The sequence below is a fragment of the Diadema antillarum genome, unplaced genomic scaffold (genome assembly GCF_040938485.1).
Source record: "Diadema antillarum isolate AM-2024a unplaced genomic scaffold, OU_Dant_1.0 seq00001212_RagTag, whole genome shotgun sequence".
NCBI lineage: Eukaryota > Metazoa > Echinodermata > Echinoidea > Diadematoida > Diadematidae > Diadema > Diadema antillarum.
In genome coordinates this window covers 873,263-879,262 of record NW_027272004.1, presented here as the reverse complement: position 1 = coordinate 879,262, position 6,000 = coordinate 873,263, and the positions used below count along the sequence as shown (strand labels likewise).

At 37.1% G+C, this 6,000-nt stretch overlaps 1 pseudogene; it reads right to left on the bottom strand.

Moving 5' to 3' along the window:
• Positions 1 to 1,101: 1,101 nt before the first annotated feature.
• On the bottom strand, positions 1,102 to 5,037 carry LOC139744792 (cytochrome P450 2U1-like; annotated as a pseudogene).
• Between the last annotated feature and the right edge of the window lie 963 nt (positions 5,038 to 6,000).

Below are 6,000 nucleotides of genomic sequence, written 5' to 3'. Positions count from 1 at the left end.
GGATTTTCACATCCATAACTTCTAATATGATAAGAGTTGTCTGAATGCTATTCCAGATTCTTAAAATTTAAATCTTAAATCTTGGATATATATTGCAGGAAACCCATTCATTTTGGTAAACTGGACACAGAGAAATGTGGATTGTTGTAAAGTATATGTCATGTGTCCGATTCTTCCAAGGTTAGCAATAAGATGTAGATGCTCTTGGCTCTTAAAGGTGGGGGATTCCTTACATGCGCTACAAAAAAAAAAAAAAAATCCTCATTTCTCTTTGACCACTGAAGCAAATTGGATTGGGTTTTTGTAAGAGGTGGGTATTAAGTTAATGTTTCATATCATGGAATTGTATTTAGAATGATTCACTATCTTAAAAGATATCATTGTGTAGAGTCACGTTGTATTTATTTTTGTTGGCGGACATATATGAATTGAGCTCTCTTGGCCTCTCTTTATTTTTAATTTCAAATTGTTAAAAACAAAACTCGCAAATACATGCAGATAATTTTTCGATGTTACTCGTTAGCGTGGTAAATCATAAAAATTATATCGCTAGTGGTAAAAATAAATTTTGAAGATTTTTTTTCCAGTATAGTATGTCAAAATGTTAATCTTCCTCAAAGGTTTAATCTTTTTCGCTTTGTCCTGTCGCAGCAGACACAATTTTATTTTCATTTTAACCTTGCAACATACAACAAATCACCATAAAAAGTCCCATTGGTTCTTAAACACCATAGTACAGCGTACGCATAATTTTTTTTTTTCATCAATACCGGTTGTTTTAATGTACTTTTTCCCGGTTGCATATACTAAACAGCAATGACATCACATATTTGATTTTACTCTTCGATGCAAGAAATATGTTAATTTTATGCTAAATTTGTACTAAATACATGCATTCTATGTTTGTTTTTTTTACATTCCCACCACTCCTAACTCTTATCATGTCATCTGCTAAGATTTTATCTTAAAATGTCTGTATGAAAGCATTCTGGCTCGTTTTTTGTAGAGTGTGGCGTAGCATTGCCGCGGTGGTGCGTCAATCCCTTTATGTTACACTCCTCATAAGCCTTGCTGGACTCTCTTGGCGTGATTTAGTGACATTTATCGCTGTATGGCGCATGTTGGATACTTCATGGGTGCTGTGGTAAGTCCACTTACGCCCTGCAAGCTTGGCTTGGGATGGCCGAGTGGAATTCGAAACTCGAATCGCTGGAAGAGATTGGTGAAGAATAGGAAAACCTCCATTTTGGCCAGTTGAAGCCCCAGACACTCTCGGCGACCTGTGCACCCAACAATCAAGATAAAGTGACACAGAGCTTTACAAGAGTTCTACTTCCCAGAAAATGGCTTATGCTATAATATAGCATAATAATATATATTATTTAGATGTGTTAGACCTATTTTGATACTTTGTGATCGTATCAAACAATACAAATGAGACATGGGCATGAATTATCATTTCTAGTTATTTCTGCTTATCTACTACTTTTCGTTATTTTTTCCAACTTTATTGAAATTAAGCCCTTCATTTGCGATTTTCAACTTTCATCGAAATTAATTACAAAAAGAAATTTGCAAAGTGCACTGAGAACCTCTCTACATAAGTGACTGAATAATCAACTTGTTGATTGCTGTCGCTAACCTGGAAGAAAAAAAAGATTTGTCTTAAATGTAACCATGCCATTAGAAATGAATTTGATAGTATGATGTAATCGGTGTAGTACAGTAAGATGAATGAAGAAACAGTAAATGAATAAATAAATGTAACAGTTGAGTAACTAAATAAGTATAGGACCTATGCAAAGACAGAGCATCGCAGCGAAAGCCACAAAGCATAAGAATAACTGTCTAGTTATATTCGTAGACAGACTTAATGAGTCATCTGCATTGCATAAAATGGGAATCTTGGAGACAAATAAACTAAAGAAATCAAGTTTAAAGAGGGAGAGGGTGTCACATTTCCTACACTTCCTTGTTGCATTAACTATTTTGCCCAGACTGGCCTCTACGCTTCACGATGAATAAAAATAATAACACGCATGTAACTTAGAATGAATGGTTAACATTAATCCAGAATTAGTGCAGACATCATTAACTACCCATACATTGTTTATTGATCAGACTTCAATGCATTTCTGGGACATTCTTGTTTTGCGGAGACGCGTGATGAACAAAATGTGTATTCTTAAATGTCAGGTTTCTTGATGTTACTTTTACAACGATGACGTACCCTCTCCTATGATGTGGTATTCGTGAGGTTTTTACTGCATTCATTACCCAAAATTAGATAACTAAGATTTGCAAGCACAGATGCACTTACCAATGCCAAACGGCATCCACGCGTCACTTTTAATGACAGTTTTCCCGTCATCAGACAGGAATCGATGTGGCTTAAACTCTTCTGGATCCGTCAAATCCTTGCTGTCATGTGGGGATCACAATGGTCCCTTGAGGTATGGTGTAACCAAACAGCGAAACATCGCCTGAAGTTTTGTGGGGCATCAAGTTTGGTAAAATTGGTCTCAGACGCATCACTTCAAGTATGGTTTATAGCCTCGCAGAAAGGTAAATTCTCCCTGTCGCACAGTGTTGGCTGTCGGCCCTGCCCAACAACATTGTCCAACTCGTCCTGTACCTGTTAGTTTACGACAAGGCAAATGCACTGTTCATTTATAAGTAGCAAATAGTTATCTTTGATTTTAATTCTCCTTAGGAAGAGGGTTCTAATGGTTCCTTCAGGGAATATTATTGGTGAGCTTTAGCTCAAGTTATCTGAATTGCAAGTTACGGGTGAGAGGTATTCACGCTTTCATTATTTTATTATCTAAACAATAAAGGGGGAGAGGGGATAGATGACAAGCAGGACTTGCTGGTCAACTTGGACAAGGGAATCTTTGTACATTCCTGCCTCCACGCGCTCCCTTTGTATGACTCTTTAAAATAGCTTACCCACGCACATCTCATGTATAATCGTGGGCCAAAATGACCATTAACAGACAAACGGAAAGGTTTAAGAACTATGATATTTTCTCTCTCTTTATTTTTCAGTGTGTATAAACCAGTAGGCAATTCCTTGATCCTCTTCCTTTCCATTTCGGAACCCATGATACTGTTTTCTTCAACGCACCCTCTTTCCTGTCCACATAAATGGCTTATGGCGTCATGAATTACATGCATCATACATCTTCCTCTATAGTGTTACCAATTCTCATATTAGCATCCTCCTGAAAGGCCCCCAAAAAGGCAATGCCTTTATCATTGCTGGCCGATTATACATATTATTATAATATAGCCAAACAAGTCGGATTTGCCACGGTCACAGTAATAAAACTGATAATTGATTTTTGTGGTAGAAAAAAAAGGACATAGTCGCAGTGACTGGCAAAGCTACCTCTTCTTAATGATGCATACGACTGTATAGGGAAAAAAAAAAAGAAGATTTTTTTTTTCTTAGCACGTGAGCTCTTAACCTACGAATCCGGACGTAGACTTTTATATATATATTTTTTTTAACATGCAGAGAAGGATATCGTACGTGTACGCTGTACACCAACATTGTCATTTCATTTCCATTTTTTAAAAAACGTGTAGTGTTACATTCAAATGTGGACATAATTATGCAGTTTGCAAACGAGTACAAAGAGTTTACCTTTCGTTGTACGTCTGAGTAGGTCATCAGGTAGAGAATCATCCATGACAACGTCAATGAGGTTGTCTCCAAACTTGCGGCAAATAAGTCTAGGACGGACCGCCAGAACTCTTCCAAAGTGAACACATCAGATATGATGATATGATATATCAGATATCAAAAAGTTCGTTTGAAACTCACGGCCCCAAGGGGTGTAAAGGAGGAAAGAGAAAACGTTCACGGGATCAGAATCCGATACGCTGATGAAGAGCCTGGTTATCGAGTCTACTACCTTCTGGTATTCCACGTCATCATAATCGAATCTCTTACCAAACACAAGTTGGCAGATGATATTCGAAGTCGCCTTGTTGAGGTACTGCAGAATCTCAGTGGGTTTGCCTTGGGCAGCCTCGATTTCATCACCAAGGTACTTTGCCTCAAGGTTAATTTGAGGTTCGAGGCTTTTCTTACCCATGCCGAAAGCCCGTAGAGTGACGAGGCCAAATTTTCGGAGATCATTCCAAGACTTTCCATTGCTCCAGACTACGGAAGCTGAGTTAATGATAATACAAACCAAAGAAACAGTTATCAACTCGTTTTTTTTTTTCTTTTTACAAATGTATCTCTTATGCATATAGACCTATATATATATTGCAAGATTTGTCTGAGTTTAACAAATTAGTTTCATGCTAACTTTTAGGAGTACATCAATATTATTGAGTACACTCGGGCTGGTGTCTATTGGAAATGCGTGTTGTAGTAAAGATAAAAACATTCTCAATGGGTTATAGATTGGAAAGAATTCAGGAAATTCGGTTTATGTAATAAATCTAATGAAATATTTTAGTCTCCTTTAATTTTTGTCGAACATTGTTGCTCGTCAATGATGCAAAGTCTATTACAAGGCTTCATTTTTTTTCTCCCATTCATATTAAAAGCAACTGAAACACAATAAAGATTCGCATGCGCGTAAAGGGGAGACTTGAAGGCAGGGACAGCGATTGACTGTGTCATAAAAGCGTGTAAAAAATGTAGCAAATTCGGTAACTTCATATCGCAATATGTAATCAGTCACCAAATGAGTGAAGTGAAGTGTTCTTTACTATTGGCACTATTAAAGGGAACGAGATATGAACAGCCTTAAAACATTAAAACTTACAGCTCTTGTTCTTATCCGGAATGCGTTCCAGTATATGCTTTGGAACGAAGCGATCAGAAAAAGCCTCGCCGTTCTTTACCAAAGCCTGCCTAATGGAGAGTTTGTCATTCAAAACAACGGTCAAGTACGGTTCCTTCCGCAAGCTGAATATGGAACCGTGTCGTCGAGCAAGATCCTTGTCGGTCTCGTGGCTCGGTCGTCCGCCAAAGCGGTAGCCTGCGAGCGGTAAAGACCACGGACCAGGGGGCAAGTGTCAAAATGAAACTGCACAGTCCAACGAGTAGAGCAGTGGAAATGATTGACATGTTTGAATATTTTGATTTCCCTGTTCTAGCATAAAATTGACAGCTTTGACCCAATGCGACGTCACGCTACAAAATGGTCGTTGAGGCCTTCTCGTTTATCGTTTACTAATTCCACGATATAATAGTCTAACTTCACACTATTCCAGCCAGCAAATATGGTAAACCCAGCATATAATATTAAATTATAGGTATGATTACAAAGTGGACTTTGCTCAATTTGAATTCATCAACACAGCTTTGTCATTGATAAAGGTTAGTATGTCGGTACATAGGGTTATTCAAGTATATACTCTGGAATATTATTAGTTACCCCTATAAAGCCTAAGGGGGAGGGCAGATTTTCATTTGCCACTCCTCTGTCCTTAATCCAATGCCAACCAAATTTGGTCATTTTTGTCCTTAAATTGTATTGCAAGCATTTTGATGTATAATTTAGTTATATTTGATATTGCTGGTTGACATGGCAACCGTAAACTGACAACCACGTCGGTGAGATTTTGCTTATTTCTGCTCCAATATCAAAAAAACAATATTACAGTGTAAGAAGTGGGTGTTTCTTGGCTGAAATTTTCCGAAGAAGCAAAATGCGAAGTAATAATGGTCTTTAAATATTTTCATTATTTTCTTTGTTTTGACGTGAAGAAGGCATAAAACAAGAGATAAAATACAGACAATTGAAAACAAGAGTATTTCCAAAAGTCTGCCCTTATATTCTGTGGCGTTTTTATTTCTTCATCCAAGTTATGTCCGTAATATCATTAGTTTATCATATTACCAATCTACAAACTCAAGATTTTAATATTATGTATATATGAAATTATTCATTCGTCTTATGATAGAAAATAGCTTCTTTGATGTGCATATAAAGTTCTCATAAAATGAGTTGATGATTGTCATGCGTTACATAA